The 18,832-nt window shown below is 44.2% G+C and overlaps 1 protein-coding gene across 1 annotated transcript in view; it reads right to left on the minus strand.

Annotated features, from left to right (window-relative positions):
• The window catches only part of LOC147016076 (cytidine deaminase-like), a 32,957-nt gene extending 15,767 nt beyond the window's left edge, over nucleotides 1-17,190 (minus strand). The window contains exon 1 of the mRNA XM_085848763.1: nucleotides 17,034-17,190. The gene's annotated coding sequence lies outside the window, so the exon portion shown is untranslated. The remainder of the gene's footprint in view (nucleotides 1-17,033) is intronic.
• Between the last annotated feature and the right edge of the window lie 1,642 nt (nucleotides 17,191-18,832).

Genomic DNA, 18,832 nt, shown 5'->3' on the forward strand with positions numbered 1-18,832 from the left:
AATCGCGGCTTCATGGCCCGGAGAGCCACGCCTCCGATAGTGGTAGGCCGCAACGACTCGGGGCCCCTTTAGCGACCAAAATAGTTGATTTCACCTTTCTAACTTATATCGCCGGATGCCTGATATTATTACCTGCACAATGATGTGTGTGTTTAATTTTTGTGACTTTGCACCGTCGAGTTATAAGCCAATAAAAGATTTTGCGGCCTGGTACGCTGATTGAGATGGTGGAGCTTGTGCAGGACGACGCGATTTCACTCTACCGGCTCGCACGAACGAACGGAAAGATATTTTGTTATTATGTTTTCATATTTCGCAGTCGATAACAGTGGCCTAAATCGCAACGTTGAAAACCGGGTGAAAATCGAAGGAAAGTGGGTATTTTGGTGACGAAGTTAGCTTTGAATACTTGGGAAACATAAGATAAAATGCGCTGATTCACTCGCTTTTGCGGCGGTTAATGTAAATAGTTTTTCATTGGTACTTGGACTTAGGGGAGGTATTGACCTACAAAACGAGAGGTATCATTCGGTCGTTGGACTTATGAGGATTAAATTATAGATTTTAAAAGGTTGCTGTTGAAAAATATGCAAAATTCACCTAAGCGGTTCGGACAAACGAACGGAAAATTATTTTTGAATTCTGTTCTCGGATTATACAGTATCTATCGGGTATTAATGAGATTACCTCGAAAATCCGATTCAAAAAGGCTTAGGCTTCGTAGCTTAGAATTGCTTGCAATTTTTACGAGGAAAAAATAACGTTCCGGAAGGAATTTCTCTTCCGCCATCATCCGAATAATTTCCCATTTACACGAGGACAAAGACGAAGGAGAGATCGACAGACTAAGGTGTCTCATTAAACTGTGTGATTTAGAATAATTAAATTAGAGATTTTAAATGCAGCGTCGAAAATGAAATAGAGGATTGTCGCTTCTTCTTCACCATGTCGACCTCGCAACGGTTCTGGCCCCTTTCGCGACCAAAATGGTTTATTTCACCTTTCTAACTTATATCGCACTATACTTAAACAAAACGTACAGGCACGCACTATACTTAAACAAAACGTACGGGCACGCACTATATTTAAACAAAACGTACAGACACGCACTGTACTTAAACAAAACGTACAGACACGCACTATACTTGAACAAAATGTACGGGCACGCACTATACTTGAACAAAACATACGGGCATGCACTATACTTAAACAAAACGTACAGACACGCACTATACTTTAACAAAACGTACAGGCACGCACTATACTTGAACAAAACATACGGGCACGCACTATATTTAAACAAAACGTACAGACACGCACTATACTTAAACAAAATGTACGGGCACGCACTATACTTGAACAAAACATACGGGCATGCACTATACTTAAACAAAACGTACAGACATGCACTATACTTTAACAAAACGTACGGGCACGCACTATACTTCAACAAAACGTACGGGCACGCACTATACTGAAACAAAAGGTACAGGCACGCACTATACTTGAACAAAACATACGGGCACGCACTATACCTAAACAAAACGTACTGGCACGCACTATACTTGAACAAAAAATACGGGCACGCACTATACTTAAACAAAACGTACGGGCATGCACTATACTTTGACGTCCACGGGACTTGAACAGTCCCGCCAATGTAGAATGAGCCGAAACGATGGAGGCGGTTTATTTTTTATATAACCCAAAGATGGCGGTTTTAATCGCTCTGCCGCAATCGGGACGAGGAAGGTGGCACGAGTCGCTTTTCACCGAGTTAATAATGTTTATTTCTCTAAGAGAAATAATAATTAGACTTGGCAAGAGGAGGGATCCGGGGCGATTCGACGGGATGGTGGTGTGGGTTCGGGCGTGGGGAAAACACAAACAATTCCAATGGATATACAAATCTCAAACCCTCTAAGGCGCCAGGTACACACACACACACACACACACACACACACACACACACACACACACACACACACAAAACGTAGCTGGTCCTGGTGGTCAGGCTGGCCCGTGGTGTAGACTCAACAGTCCCTGGATTGGCGTCGGACGAGCTGGCGTTGCGCTCGTCAGGGGCAGGAGACACCGTGGTGCTGTCGACCTCCTGGTGTCGGTGCAAGTCCGCTCACAGCCGCCAGGGAGCCAGTTCTGGCGCCAAGTTGCGAGCAGGAGAGGGAGGCAGGTCCGCCCGCCGTTCGACCCCGTACTCCGAGCCAGCAGAACCCCAGAGCCAACCGAGGTGAGGCACGAGGCACAGCAAGGCCACGAGACACGATGAATCCAGGATCGAATCAGCGCAATAAAACAGCACGCTCCCAGCACAACAGCCTCCACCAAAACGATTTTTCTTTTGCTGATCTTCTCCTCCCACCCTTTTTCCTCCGAACAGAACCTTTTTATCCTCGAGTCCTCGTCACTTCCAATCGAGCCGTTTTATTGGCCCTCCGCCGTCGCCTTCCGCCAATCGTGATCACGGGGCGGAGCCATCCGCAGCACTGTCCTGTTACGTCACGGCAAGCCTCCAGGGAATACTAAAAGGGTTTACGCAGACACACTTACCCTAACCCGTCTCCCTATCCAATTACGTGACAATTATCATTTTCCCTTGAAGAAATGGACATTTACTAGACAACTTATCACCACTGAATTGCTACTTATTACATCGAGATCCTGGTAAACTCAAACAGCATGGCATACCTAATTAAACATCCTAATTACCCTTTGAATGCATACCCCCCCTCAGACGTAACAATACTTAAACAAAACGTACGGGTACGCACTATACTTAAACAAAATGTACGGGCACGCACTATACTTAAACAAAACGTACGGGCACGCACTATACTTAAACAAATCGTACGGGCACGCACTATACTTAAACAAAACGTACGGGCATGCACTATACTTAAACAAAACGTATGGGCATGCACTATACTTAAACAAAATGTACGGGCACGCACTATACTTAAACAAAACGTACGGGCACGCACTATACTTAAACAAATCATACGGGCACGCACTATGCTTAAACAAAACGTACGGGCACGCACTATACTTAAACAAAACGTACGGGCACGCACTATACTTAAACAAAATGTACGGGCACGCACTATACTTAAACAAAACGTACGGACATGCACTATACTTAAACAAAGGCACGCGGTTTCAAAGTTGTTGTGGTTTTTTGTTTGCACGTACGGTCACGCACTTGTGAAAATGATGAACGTATTTACAAATCAACAAACTATGTACAATAATTGGAAAGAAGAGAGTGCACGTCCGGACGGCAATAGATCGTAATCCCTCGTCTCCTGGTCTCGTGGTTTGTGAGAGGTAAATAATTACATAAATGTTCACATTACAACTGATTATCTCATTCCTTTGGTGAACCCTTTTGATGGCATGCAAATCAAGAACAATCTTTAACGAAGACGCTAAATATGAACCAATAATATCATAATCATCTCACTAAACTTTAGCTCATTGGTTAATTAAATGTAGATTAAATAAAACGATGAATATTAATAATCCCAGGTAATAAACTACCAGGGTATCTCACGCTAACCAAAAGTAATTAAAGTAATAAGCGCGTAGCTGGGAACTAAGCGAGTAATGGAATGCTAAGTTGGGAGCTCAGATGCTAAACTATTAACTGAACTCGTATCGGCACTCTTTTAGTAATACATATGCTACACAAAGCTTATCACATGTCAACATTGTGCCTGGAGGTATAGTGACCTAGCCAAAAGTATGTTGACTTTAAAAATGCCCTGTTACGCAAAAATAACCCTTATAATTCACATGTCAAAATTTATTCAACTGAAATGTAATTCCCTTCTCGTTTCATAGAGGATATGGATATCAAAAAGTTTTTCGCGACAGCATCAAGTAGCACATCCCTGACCACTCTCCTGGAGCAATCAAGTTCCCAGAAAGAGGTGGACGATTCAAAGGAGAAGATAGCAGAAAAGGGTGCATGTGCGAGTACTCGGCTTAATTTCCCAGATCAGCCTTTTCAACCTCATGGTGTCAGTTTTATCCCAGTCCAAATACTGCCAAACCGAAAGTTGAAGTTTCAACAACAGTGGTTCAAAGATTTTCCGTGGCTTCATTTTGATCAGAGCATCGGCGGTGTACTCTGTCACACCTGTACGGACGCTCCTCGTGAAAAACTTACCGAACTTGCCCGCTGTGCAGAAGACGCATTTGTCTCAAAGGGCTTTCGGAACTGGAAAAAGGCTTCAGAAATATTCAGACAACACGAACGATCAAACACACAAAGGCTTGCCTCTGAAAATCTGAAATGTCACAGAAGTCAACCTGGTGTCCATGTGCAGCTGAGCAGCAAACTGCAAGAAGAGCAAAGATCTGCACGGTCAGCACTTCTGAAGATTAACACCTCACTGCAATATTTAGCCCGACAACGTTTTGGAATTCGTGGATCAATTTGTGAACTCCGTCTGCTTACATTTGATTAAAAGATGGTCGATAGATGGTCAGATTAATTTAAGGGATTTGTGTGATCAGAAGGCAGCATGTCAACGAGTGTATAAAATCAAGAATTTGCAAGGGTAGACTTGCTGTGTCCACGCCAGCACGAAGTGGGCTTCGTGATCTGGACATGCAATGTCCCCCGCCCCCCACCGCCCCACTTTTCAAAAGCAATCGACGCCCATGGGTGTTACCATTCCTATTGCTGACCATCCAATATACTGTGAACCACCTTCGTTTGTGGAAATACGAGCTGTGGTGAATCGGTTGAAATGGAATAAAGCTCCTGGGATCTGTGACTTCCATGGTGAACTTCTCAAGGCTGGTGTAAATGCTGTACTCATGTTGTTGCATGCAGTTTTGTGCTCTGTTTAGAACACAGACATAATCCCAACTGACTGGAAGAAGGGCCTTGTTGTCCCTCACTGGAAAGGGAAGGGTTATCACTAGGAAGTACTGTAACAATGACCGAGGGGTCTTTGCTCACAATTCTCGATCGGGTTTGCCACCATCTGCTTGAGCACCAGTGCCCAGAACAGTCAGGCTTTACATCAGAGGTCAACGATTGACCATATCCTTGCTCTTCGGGTCCTCAACAAAAGCATACAAGAGTTTTGGCAGGGCCTGCTTGCAGCCGATGTTAATCTCTGCAAAGCTTTCAATTCAGTGAATCAGGATGGCCTCTGGCGGATTCTCGGTCTTCTTGAGGTGCCATCAAAACTGATCAATATGATGTCTGAACTACACTCTGGTACTGAGTGCTGTGAGGTGTGGTGGTTCCATCTCTTACTTCCAGTTGTTACTAGAGTTCATCAGGGGTGTGTACTGGCCCCGACACTTTTCAGCGCTTGTATGGACTGGATACTGGAGAGGATGTTGGAGAGATCAAGCTCCGGTATATCGTTTGAGAGCATCAAGATCGCTGACCTTGATTTTTCAGATGATGCAGTCATCTTTGCGAAGACTCTGGATATCCTTTGGGAGCCTTCAAGGTGCTGAATGAGGAGTCAGAGCTGCTGCGATTATGGGTTTCCTTTGTCAAAACTAAGATCCAGGCTTTCAATGACATCTTTGATGCTGCTGTCCTGTCTGTGTCTGTTTGTGGTGAGGATGTTGAGGTCCTGGAGAGATTCACTTTCCTTGGGAGTGATAGTCATGTCTTTGCTGGTGAGAAGCCAGAGGTCACCAGACATCAGGCTCAGGCCTGGAGAGTCATGGATTCACTGGGCCATGGGGTGTGGCATTGTCAGTTACTGTGGGAAGATGAAAGTCCGAGTCTTCAGGTCCTTGGTGCTTCCAGTCTTGCTCTACAGATGTGAGGTGTGGACTCTGACCAGGGATCTGAGATGGACACTTAATTCCTTTGGTACCAGGTCTCTTCGTAGAATCCTTGGGTATCGCTGGTCAGACTTTGTGTCTAACAAGCGGTTACTGAGAGAGACTCTGATGAGTTTTGTAAACTGTGTAGTCCATGAGAATCAGCTGCGGCTGTTTGGACATGTGGCTCGTTTTCCTGATGCTGATCCTGCTCCCCAGATTCTCTCAGCAAGGGGGCCCCATGAATAGAGGAGGCTAACGGGCTGACCACATGCCTCGTTGCAGCAGGTTGATTGGCATCTCAAGGAGATATGGATGGACCAGGCATCTGCCTGGGGGATGGCCAGACCGAGGCTGCTGGATTACCGGCAGAGAGTGGACACAGCGATGCACTGCTCTGGTGCATGCTCACATACCTGACCTGACCTGGTATTTTTTGGTCATCTGGGTCTTTAGAAGTCTTTAACAGTCGAAGGGGTCTCAGCAGTCTAAAGGGTCAAAAGTACATTCCAATCACACGACATTAATGCACGTACATGTGTTTAGTTATGGTGAAATTGATGTTCAAACAGTACATAATTAGTCAGATGGCTTCACGGACGGACAGACCGTGTTTTTTGTTTTTATACAATATATAAATTTATTTGTAATTGCACAGGAAGAAAAACATGAATATGTATCACTGTGTACCATATGGAAATTGTAATACCCCTCTGCCACCACCATTAGGTGGTGCTACTCGCTCGGAACACATTTACATCGAGAATTCACGCAAGGTGATATTTGCTGGGAGAGATGGGGAGAAGGGGGAAGTGGGGGAGAGTGAGGGAAGTGGGGGGTAGGTAAGGGATTCGAGCCGCAGTGTTTCTGTTTTTATCCAGTTCATGTTTGCTAATGAGATTTTTGCTGATGAGGCTAAAGAGCTCTAACCATGCATCATCCTGGCAATGTCATCAGAGTTTTTGATACAAAACAACATATCATCAGCATAAGCAATGGTCTGTATCGTATGGTTAAAACCTCTAACAGTGGAACCAGGCAAAGACTTACAAAGAGTGTTTGAGGGATTCAAGGGATATGGTGTAAGGCTCCTGAAAGTGGACAGCCCTGCCTAACACCTCTTTCAGTCCAACAAGGGGGCACAAGTTCATTGTTAATATTGAGTAGAGCAGAGATATTAGAATAATATAAATGTATGCATGATAAAACGAGAAGGGCACTCGGTAGAGCACATCTCTCCGTCCTGTAATGCCTGTTCCACGAGAACATATCTGTCCCAATACATTTTTTAAATATCATGGTGGACAGTACTATATTGTTTTTGGCCCCATCTCTCAGTGGTGAAGAATCACTCTAAAAATTCCAGAAGTCGGATCCGGATGCGGATCCGGATCTTCACCAAAATCTAATCACTTCATCATTGTCACACACCCACCCTGTCCACAAAATTTTATCCGGATCCGTCCACAACTTTTTGAGATATCCTGCACACAGACAAACAAACAGACAGACAGAAAGGGGTGAAAACATAACCTCCTTCACCTTCGGTGGGGTAGATAATTAAATCAAAGTTCCAAACCAAATTGTTTTAAGACTTCGGACAAGTATTCCTGAGAAACAATCAAAAGCCTTCTCCTGATTGAGGAAAACAAGGCCAACACTTTCATGATAAATGTTACAAGCATCATTCAAATCATGAATAACAGAAATATTGTCATGGATACTACGACCACGAACACAATAGGTTTGATCCATGTTTATAATGTCTTTTAGGAAGGAGGAAAAGCATGAAGCAATAGCTTTGGAAAAGATCTTATAGTCCGTGCACAGTAACGATACTGGCCTCCACTGGGAAATGAGCAAAGGATCGCCTTTTTTGGGAAGCAAGGTCAGTACTGCCCTCCTGCAGCTCAAGGGGAGTTCATCCTTTTTGTGGCTCTCCTGGAAGACTGAGAGCAGTTCGGGGCCAATTAGGTCCCAGAAAGATTTTTTTTAAATTCTGTTGGCAATCCCTCAAGGCCAGGTGATTTTCCTTTGCCAAGACTTTTCAACACGATGGAGAGTTCCTCAAGTGTGAGTGGTTTCTCCAGGCTCTACCTTTGCTCTGGGGTTAAGATGGAAATACTGTTGCGGACCGGCGGGGTCGTGTGAGAAGACCACTAGGTGGGGGAAGCTAGGTCGATTCCCACAAGACTCTGCGGAATTATAGGCCATCGCTCACAGATAATTCCGTGACGCGGTGGGTCGCTTAACCGACCGTGGACGCCAATAACTCAACCGCGTGACCTCGGGTCCTCCCGCCTATGGAATCAGGTTATCTAATTAACCACGTGGTTTAATTACCGGGGAACCACACCCTCTGTACGCCTTGTCCGAACCGGATCACTCTACCGGATCGGATCACCTTTCCGGATCGGATGCAGCCAAGCGACACTGCCAAGGACGTACCAGCAAGATGGAATGGATCGTTGGGAATAAAAATCCAGCTAAACTTAGATTCGAACCATGCTGGACCAATCGGAGAAAAGACAAACGCGAGCTGGGTACATTCCTAACAACAATGATTTATTAATAAGCAAGTGAGGAAAAGTATGTGGTACGACAAAGATTTATTGGGTATGTAATGCAGGGATAGAGGAGAGAGGTGTGGGGTGCGGCAATAATATAAAGCAACTTACTAAAGCAGACACAGTACAGACTTGACGCGAGATTAATGAGTAACAACAATAATGTTCTTCTACTGGCTTACTTAACAGACAGGGACCAGCACACTCAGACACACACAGAAAAAGAAACCCCAATGAAAAGGGACTTTTGCAGCCAGGGAGGGAGGGGAGTTGAGGTTATAGCTTTCGGTACCTGGGCGTTTCGGGGGGTGGGGGGGTGCTCCGTGGTGCGGTACCTGACAATAGTCGCATTGTTCTGGCCACAGCCGCATGTGTGGAAATCTTGTTCCGAAGGAGGAGCTTGAGTAGAGAAGGGCGGAGTCCAGAGGGCGAGAATGGAGGCTAGGAGTAGGAGGCTTGGAGCAGGAGGTGAGGTCGATGTCGTGCGGGTGGAGACGAGGAACAGTAGGCGGGCCGTCGAGGCGAGACATGGGCGGAGTCGAGAAGCAGGAACACTCCGCGTGAAAACTCCCACACCGAACACAACACTTCTAGATGGAGGAGCATCCCCGTCTTTTATAGAGCCCGGAGCTCAGGGGAGGGGCCATGCCGAATCCAACATCCTCGCCCGCGTCAGGCGTTCCGACTGGCTCTGACCCCTCACATGGTCCGCCAGCTTGGGCCGGGTTTCGGGTAGACATTGGTGCACCCTGCCCACGTGAGTGACTCGCCGCACCTGTTGGGCTTCGTGTTCGCCCAGAAAATGAGACTCCGGATACAGCGGATACAGCGGATCCTTTATGGTGGCGCGGCAGTTTAGCCCACCTTACTGCGAAAGCGCCCGTGACTGATTTATCCCAATAAAGAAAGGAAAAGAAAAAGTGGGAATGGAATGGAGGGGAAACTGATTTAATAAACCTAACTATTAGACCATCGCAACGCACTCCCTTGTTTTCCCACTAAACAAAAGGAAGGGGTCTATCTACACATATATTAATGGCATAACTGTCTCGGGACACTTATGTTGTATGCATGCGGTTCCGAGAACCGCAACAATACTATCAAACAAATGGAAGACACCATTAAAATCAACCTCGGTTGTTTTATAAAAGGTTAGAGAAAATAAATTTAGCTTCCCTCTTGATTCCTTTAGGGTGAGTGATGACAGAGTTGTCAGGGCGCTTTGGGGCAGTAATTTGAGGGTGAAGGGTTGGTGTGTCCAAAAGTTTGAGATGCTGAAAACGCAATCTCGTTAATGCTCCCTGGGTTTGGTTCTCATGTGTTGCGTTAAGCAATTCCTTCTTTTCCTTCAGTCTGTTTTTGTTGGGGGGAAGGGTGACATTTTTAGACTTGTTTGAATCTGTAGAATTTCCTTTTCCAAAATGGCCTTTGTTCTATGTTCCTCTTGTGTTGTTAGGAAACAATTTTTTTTTTAGCAAAAATCCCAAAATATTGTGCCTTTGTATTATCCCACCATAAACACGGATCTGTAAACTGATGATTTTGATTTAATAAAAACAGACCACACAACTGTAAACATGGCCAGCCCGAAAAGAGACGTTTTATAAAATGGTGACATTTAGTTTCCAGAATGGATGACGATTCAATGACAACTGTCGTTGGTAACTCACAGTAATCAAGTGGTGGTCTGAAAACTCGGAAGGGGAAATGCCTGTGGTAGGAGAGGGATTGATAAAGAGTGAATTTACTTGGATTCGGTTGAGCCTAGCTAGGATAACCTGGTTATTTGCAAACTTATACCAGGTAAATTGATGCATCATGGGGTTTTGGTGACGCCAGAGATCATGGAACCTAAAATTTCTTATTGTATTTGCTCGTAGTTTAGCCGGCCCGGAATGGGGTTACGCACCCACAGTAACGATACTGGCCTCCACTGGGAAATGAGCAAAGGATCGCCTTTCTTGGGAGAGAACAGCTAATCGTCCACCATAATGATGGACGTGTGGAAATACATTTTCCTCATTTGAGGCCCTAACCTAGCATAGAAGCGTTGTCGGTCCATACTGTTTTCAGGAGCATAAACATTTATTAACGTAAAATTAATGTTAAAGTGGTAAATTTGGGAGATGCTAAGTGTCCTGGGATTATATTTTGGAAGGAAAGTTCTGATGGACAGAAATGGGGGTTCAACAGAAAAGCAACCTCCACAGTTCGGGAATTGGAATCGTGAAAAAAAGGCTGCTCGTTCTAATCAAGCGGTTATTCTGCATGGGATGCTGATGTCGGGTGGGTCTCTTGTAAGAAAAGTACATCCAATTTTCTTTGTAGTGTGAGGTTACCTACTTGAAGTTTGCACAGCTAGCTCGCTCCGCCATTGATATTGAGGCTCCCAAAGATCATCGTTTGAGTTCATCTGAGTTCACTGAGGTTCAGTGAAGCGGTGGTCGCGAAGCCGGTGGACGATATTCCTCGCCGTGTCGATAAATCCGTGCAGGTCAAAAATTGATCTTTGATATCGATGTGTCTCTTTCTTAAAGTGTAGTTAAGAAATTTCAAATTTTGGGTTGGTGAAGTGTCGATTCGTCTGTTGTGGGAAAATCCTCAATTTTATACGATTCCCCTTCAGACATATTGGAAGCACTATCTGGGAAACTTTCAATTACCTGGTTCTTGAGGGCTCTGGAGTAACTTGTGGTGTGCAGGTGTCAGTCTGCTCCATATTAATAAGAGCAGGAGGGGGTAGAGGAATTAGAGGAACCTCAGGTAATGTGGGGGGGGGGGATGGGGGAATCTGTGACAGGTTTGATAATTTGAGGTTCTTTCTCACTTTCATCAGTGTGCTCAAACGCGTTATGTAAAACAGCTGGCAGAGAGACTGTTGGGATCGGAATGTCATCATTTGGCAAATTAGGACGTTGTAAAGGATGGGGGTGGAGGACGCATTGAAGGTATGATCGGTTTTTTTCCCCCTTTTATTTTGTGCAGCGGAGTCTCGATGCAGTTCATCCTCGTTCACACGATAGGGAGACGGAACAGTTTGACGTTTAATGTTTTCTTGAGGTGGAGTACAATTTTCCTCCATCGCGTTTTGGGGGCAGATCTTGGGTATAGGCAGAGAGTCTGCATTCTCTTGTTTGAGGGATTCCTTCCAGTTGCTCATCGTAGTCTGGTCCGATCGAAACATTCCAGATGTTCCTGACTCTTTACGAGGTGTCAATGAATTTTGAGGTGTTTTCCTCCAGAAACCATTGAGGATACGAGCATAAAACCATCCCAGATGTTCGTGTTATCAGAGGGTTTTGAGTTTGATACTGTATCGTCCGAGGCAGGCAGTGACCAGGGTCGTTTCTATGACAGTGTTTGGAGTTGGAAGCGAAGCGGTATTGGCCGGAGAGGCCATCTGCTCTGCTCGAGAGGGTGCCGATTGAGGACAGAAATGTTTTTAATAAATGACCGAAGTTTCCACAAGTAAAGCATTTTAACGTTTCCGTTGTTCCATAGACTTGGTAATCATGAATATTCATATGAAAATGTAATCCTACATTTAATACTTTTTCGATGTTGGATGTGAGAAGTACAATGTACGCCCGTCGCCAGGAGGACATGATGTGCTTCACCTGTTCGTTCCGGCAGCCCAGAGGTAACATTTTGATCTGGGGCACGACAGTACCATGCAGTACCGAGATAGCTCCGCTAACAGTGCCTCAGACTTTATGAATGGCGGTACATTTGATAATACTATTTTTACATCTGGGGAGTCTAATGGGGAAATCAGAATGAAGAGTCCATTGTCTGTGGACAAACAAAGCCACAACAATCTCATGTAGGAGGCTTTCTTCAGAGACAAAAACCACGACACGTTTATTCATTCGTGACGCTGCACGAATCTTGTCCATCCCGATGATATTACCGATCGCAATAACGACATGTTCGATACTGACCTCATCGGGAGGATCACACACAATGCCTTGCTTCCGTGTAAGGGCCTCGAAAGCCACATATCAGGAGTGTGCCGACATTTCTCTAATAGAAAATTCCCCGGACGAAGTAGAATTTGGGGAGAAAAGGGGATAGGGGGTACGGCTTTCTGTGAAATGCAGGGATTTGAATGAAAGCGAAAAGGGCGACTCAACATATACCAGCACGAAAAAAACTAACACAAAAACAAACAAAATCCCGATGAATAAAGGACACGAAAACAAGGTGACCCATTTGAGTGCCAATGGAAAACTCACCCCTTTGCTTCACTGTGACCTGTGGGCATGGGCTCACTCTCTCCAACTCAACTCAACTCATCTCTCTCTCTCTCTCTCTCTCTCTCTCTCTCTCTCTCTCTCTCTCTCTCTCTCTCTCTCTCTCTCTCTCTCTCTCTCTCTCTCTCTCTCTCTCTCTCTCTCTCTCTCTCTCTCTCTCTCTCTCTCTCTCTCTCTCTTTCTCTCTTTCTCTTTTCTCTCTTTCTCTCTTTCTCTCTTTCTCTCTTTCTCTCTTTCTCTCTTTCTCTCTTTCTCTCTTTCTCTCTTTCTCTCTTTCTCTCTTTCTCTCTTTCTCTCTTTCTCTCTTTCTCTCTTTCTCTCTTAACACAACTCACTCTCTCTCCAACTCAACCTCTCTCCAACTCAACTCACCTTCTCCAACTCAACTCACCCTCAACTCAACTCACCCTCAACTCAACTCACTCTCTCCTCAACTCACCCTCAACTCAACTCACTCTCTCCAACTCAACTCACTCTCTCCAACTCAACTCACCCTCTCCAACTCAACTCACTCTCTCCAACTCAACTCACCCTCTCCAACTCAACCCACTCTCTCCAACTCAGCCGACTCTCTCCAACTCAACTCACTCTCTCCAACTCACCCTCTCTCCAACTCAACTCACTCTCTCCAACTCACCCTCTCTTCAACTCAACTCAACCTCTCTCCAACTCAACTCAACCTCTCTCCAACTCAACTCACTCTTTCCAACTCTTCATATATATATATATATATATATATATATATATATATATATCTATATATATATATTTATATATCTCTCTCCCTCTCTCTCTCTCTCGCTCTCTCTCTCTCTCTCTCTCTCTCTCTCTCTCTCTCTCTCTCTCTCTAACAAAAAAATCGGGATAAGGAGAATATAATGAAACAGAAAGGCAATAGCAATGAGAGATTGCAGACCATCACCAGGACTTGGTTTGTTTGGTGTTTGTGTCGTTTTGTGTGTTGTTTGTGTACTGGTGTGTTCCGTAACTAATTAGAGACATAACTAGAACTGCCGCTTTATAACTGCTGGCAGTGATGACCGGGTACCAAGAAGTCCCGCTTTGATTGGACACCTGAACCGTGACGTTTGTTATTATAATTCAATTTAATTTAGAATGGGATTAAAATACATTCAAACACTCAATTAGTACAACAAAATTTAAATATGCATTTCAATAAAACAGACATTATCAAAGCTTTTCGATTTACACTCCTCAGGATAAAACCACAATCAGAGGAAGAAGACGCACTAAACTCTTGTTTGCAAAGTTGCAATGCAATGTCCTCAACGTTTATTGGTTGAGAGAAAGAAAGGACGGGCTTACCTGATTGGTGGAGCCATAGAGCATCATGAACAATGAGTAGGCGAAAATGAACCATCATGAATAATGATTTGGTGGAGATGAATCACCAAAGTACCGGCAGAAACATAATGCAAATTAGCTGAGGGCGAGTTCTGGAGGGTTGGTGGTTTTCATGATGACGACGTTGACTGCGGTACACTTGTTACACAGTCAAACCATCAAAGTCAAAGTAGATATAAAGTTCAGACAAATTATTTCTGCCTCCAAATTATTCCTGCCTCCAAATAATAGGGTTGGTTGACCTGATTAATGTGGCCTCCATTTCACAAAGGTGAGCTAAAGAAATGGTACGTCCTGTATTGGAGCAATCAGGAGGAGAAGGAGATTGGGACCATACTCTGTGCGGAGCGTTGGTGCTGCTCAAGCAGTCTCCTTGGCTATTGGATACAATCCTGGACGGGTCACCACTCCGACACAGTATAGTAGCATGCTGGCACTAATGTTGTCGACCACAGAAGGATGACAGGTGGAGTTAACCCCACCTGGTATTAATTCAACAACTGAGCAGGATTTGAACTCAGGACCCGAGGATCCAAAGCCCACCACCCTAACCATGAAGCCAACACCAGGCAAGGGGTACTCATAAGGAACCCAAACAAGCAAAAAGCAAAGATGGAGTCATCAGGAGGAACCTGGATAGGATTTGCATTTCAGCTGCTACTCCTCTACCCTCAAACCCAACCAGGCACAGCCAAGCAAGCATTATTTAAAATAAATAAATAAATAAAATAAAATAATCAAAAAGAACACATCAAAAAAAAATTAAATTATTCTGGCTGCCAGACCATGCATCTGATCAAGTTGAAATTTAAAACATGTATTGCCCATCATGACTGGATCATAAACGTGAAGTTTCACATCGATTCATTAAGCAGTTCCAGAGAAAACATTATTTAATATTTTCTTCAATCCAACATGGCTGCCAAACCATATCACCGATTACACCATATGTGTGAACCTTTTGTTCCTCATGGACAACCGGTCATACCTGTAAAGTTTGCCTTGATCTGTTCAGCCACTTCAGAGAAGAAGATTTTTAAAAGTTTTTTTTTAAACAATATGGCTGCTGAATCACGTGACCGATGATGTCATCAAACTTTTTTTTTTCTGTGGACCATTTTATCCCGAGATGACCCTCAAATTTTTGCATGCTGATCAGATATAATTGCATACGTAGAACACTACAACGTCATAATGAAGGCACCTATAATATCATTAAAATATAAATAAATTTTAAAATCACACTCATTCCCCATGAGTACTTGTTGTGTGCCAAGTTTCAATTATTTCCTTGGATGCAGTTTCAGAGATACAGAGGTCCAACTTTTTTTCCGTTTTTCCAACGTGGCTGCCACATCACGTGACCCATGACGTCATACTTATGATTAAACCATTCTACATGAGTAGTCGCCCCAATGCTGAAAATTTCGTCTCAATCCGACGAGTGGTTGTGGAGAAAAACATTAAAGTTCTGTGCAGACAGACAGACAAACAAGAAAAAAAGATGTGGTGCAGAGCACGATACCTGCAAATTCCACCCCCCCTTCTACAATGGTTGCCATGGATACAACAAACCAAACCGAAAAGATGGAAGAAAGTGGCGTGAAGAGGGATAGGAGAGTCAACAAACAGAGTGGCTCACAACCTCAACAACCTGCACAACCGCCATGACGCCACACCCAATGCACCAATGGCAGGTAGGTGGTGAGAGAAGAAGAGAAAGAAGAGGTTTTTTTTGCCTTTTATAGGTGTAGATATAAAGTCAAGGCACGTGGAAGAGAGAGATCACTGAATGGATGAGGATACAGCAGAAAGAGGGGGAAACACCAACAGCAAGGTTGAAGGACAAAGTAGAGGCAGACTTGGACAAATAAGGGATGTGGGGAAGAAAGGTCATGGAGCACGCATGGGAGGGACAAGATGGATACAAAAGCAAACTCTCAGGAAAAACTGGAAATTTGTGAGGAGGTATGCTTGAACGCTTGAGGGTGGGGGAATGGGGGTAGAAAATATCATGTTTTTGGATGGGGGATTATCTGAGATGGTGGTGAACAGCTGTCCTCAAGACCTGGAGGGAAGAATAAGATCTAAGAGAATGTGGAAGTTGATTCGACAGGTGAGAAGAAAGAGGAATGAATGAGTGGAGGGGAGAACATGAGTGATTGAAGAATTTGTAAATAGGGGTTACATGCATTGCAGCTCTTAAGATATTGTTTTTGACCTGATTTGAAGAAAAAAGAAATAGCTCTTCTTGTTAATTGGGTTTCCGACCACTGTCTTAGACCCTTTAGAACCCTTGAGAACAAATCACACCCTTTAGAACTCACAAGACCCCGTAGACTCATTTCTTTTAAAACTTTAGGCCTTTCGACCTTCACACCTTTCAGACCTTTTAACACCACGCTGACCTCTTTAACACCACGCTGACCCCTTTTTAGTCATTTCAAGACCATTTCCACGCCTTCAGACAATTCAGACCCTTTAGACCTTAAATTACACTCTTTAGTTTCGACCGTTAAACCGTTCGACCTTCAGACCATTTGAGCACGCCTTTACAACTTTTCAGAACTTTGACCTTTACACATTTACAACTAGACCATTTGGACCTTTCAACGGCAATCAACGACCTTTCATTTAGTCCATCATTCCATTTATTCACCATACAAAACGAGTCCTCCCGAGGAGCCGCAATGTCTGATTGCTCTTTTTCTTGTTCCATTTGCAAAGCTTACGTAGCCCACCTTGCATAATTCACCTGCGCCTGCTTCTACTGATACGTATCACGTACAACTTTTTCTTCTTACCTGCTCACCATGATCAACCTTCATAAGGGTCGTCAAAAAAGATGCTAACGTTTTGGTCAAGCACTTTTGTTCTTTATCTGTCTTTAATACACAGAAAATTATCAAAAAAACAAACACCAACATTGATTCATGAACTCATTGTAATCTTCAACCTTTTCATGATGAACGACAATGTCAATGGCAGAAACTTTTACACAATCGGGCAATGGTTCGGTTTTTTGACATACCGTGATGACAGCAATTTGAGGGAAGCTCTTGTCAAAGACTCCTTGGCATCATGGGTCGAAGCGTCTGTTCAGAGTTTATTTATGGTCGGTGCTGCTTTCTCGAGTCACTCTGAGCATTTAAAATGGATAGGACACGGACAAACAACCAGAGGTTGGAAAAACGAACACATGCTTTGATGGGCTCAGTGGACTCCTCCTCCACAAAGGTCCTTGTAGGGGATCATTTGCTGCATTATTTTAAGCTTCGCTTCAAAAAAAAAACACCTAAAACTTTATGCCAGGGTTGACAGGATGGCCGAGACCCAAAAGGTATGCAAACGTGCCTCTGAACCATCTCTCCTGGGTTCGAATTCCAACCCAGCTATAAACCGCCATCCTGGTGTTTTGCAGGCAGGGTGATTCATCAATCAAACTAACAGAAGACCAAAATGATGCATTGCAGGCATCAGAAGGAACGCGAAGAAGTAAAGAGCGAAGATGGAGTCATCAGGTGGAACCTGGATATGGATTTGGGTTTCAGCCGCTACTCCACAACCCTCAAACCCAACCAGGCGCAGCCAAGTGAACCTTACAGAAAAAATTTACACAAAAAGATAGATTTTTACAGAAAAGATAGATTTTTACAGAAAAGATAGATTTTTTTAAATAAAAAAAAAGAGATAAAATAAAAGAAAAAGCAAGAATTACGTGTGCCGTCCCTCGGATGGACGTTCAACTGGTGTCCCGTCTGTCAGCATTCGTTGATGGACGTTTAAGATCCCGAGGTGTCTTTTTCATGAAGAATGGGCAAGCAATCGCCGGCATCCTGAGAAAATTACAAAATTCCTGCTCCAACTACCACTGGGAAGGCAATGGCAAATTGATATCGTGATTAATGAAAACAATCTCACCACACATGGGCGCTATCACCTGTTGGGAGCCTTTGGTGTGCAACAGCTGACCAGTGCACTCATTCCACTTTTTATCTATTGATTCGTATGCAGCCTGTGGCTGCTTGGCTCCATCATTTTCTGGGGTTGCAGCTGTGCCGCTGATACAGTGCCCCTTGTTATCAGAAAGCTGGTACTCATTTCGCTGACCTCGGATGGATGACAGGCTCAGTCAACCCGCCAGGTGTTAATTCAATCACACGACAGGGGTTTGAACTCAAGATTAACCACCTTAACCATTAAGCTCAGCCTGCCATCCTTCCGAAGTCGGCAAAATGAGCACCAGATTACTGGTAACAGGGGCACCGCATCAGTGGCACGGCCGTGCTTGCAGAAAAAATTATGCGACCAGTAGCCCACAGACTGCATACGAAACGACAACAACATCGAAAGAGAAAAGCAGTGATTATGGTTCCTGGCCGGAGGCATTATAATGGAGCAGCAGGGGCCTGAGATGGCCATGTTTTTCTAGGTACCCAAACCAGCAGTAGTACCTTCTCTAACGTCCTTCATATTGATGCCCTACCTTTACTCCATGAGAAAATGCATGATGAGATCATGGAGGTGATGGCATTTTGAGATAATGCTTCTTTCGACCCCGTAACCCTTGGCAATTTATGTGCTGGATTATGAACATCTGAATTGGGAATATAGTTTGAAGTATGTCAGAAAACAGCATTTACCATGTTCACCATCACTATTAAATATCATTGAACACCACTGGTAATTTATGTGTCGGTAATCTCCGTGTCGTGGCCTGCAAAAGTATTCACACCCCCGTCCAAATATTTCACATTTTGATGCCACCTGAGCTCATTTCATGATGCTTTCAAATCAAACTTAATATAAAGTCTTAACAAACTACTCCAA

The sequence above is a fragment of the Eptatretus burgeri genome, chromosome 12 (assembly GCF_056783735.1).
Source record: "Eptatretus burgeri isolate ZD-2024b chromosome 12, Ebu_testis_v1, whole genome shotgun sequence".
Classification (NCBI taxonomy): domain Eukaryota; kingdom Metazoa; phylum Chordata; class Myxini; order Myxiniformes; family Myxinidae; genus Eptatretus; species Eptatretus burgeri.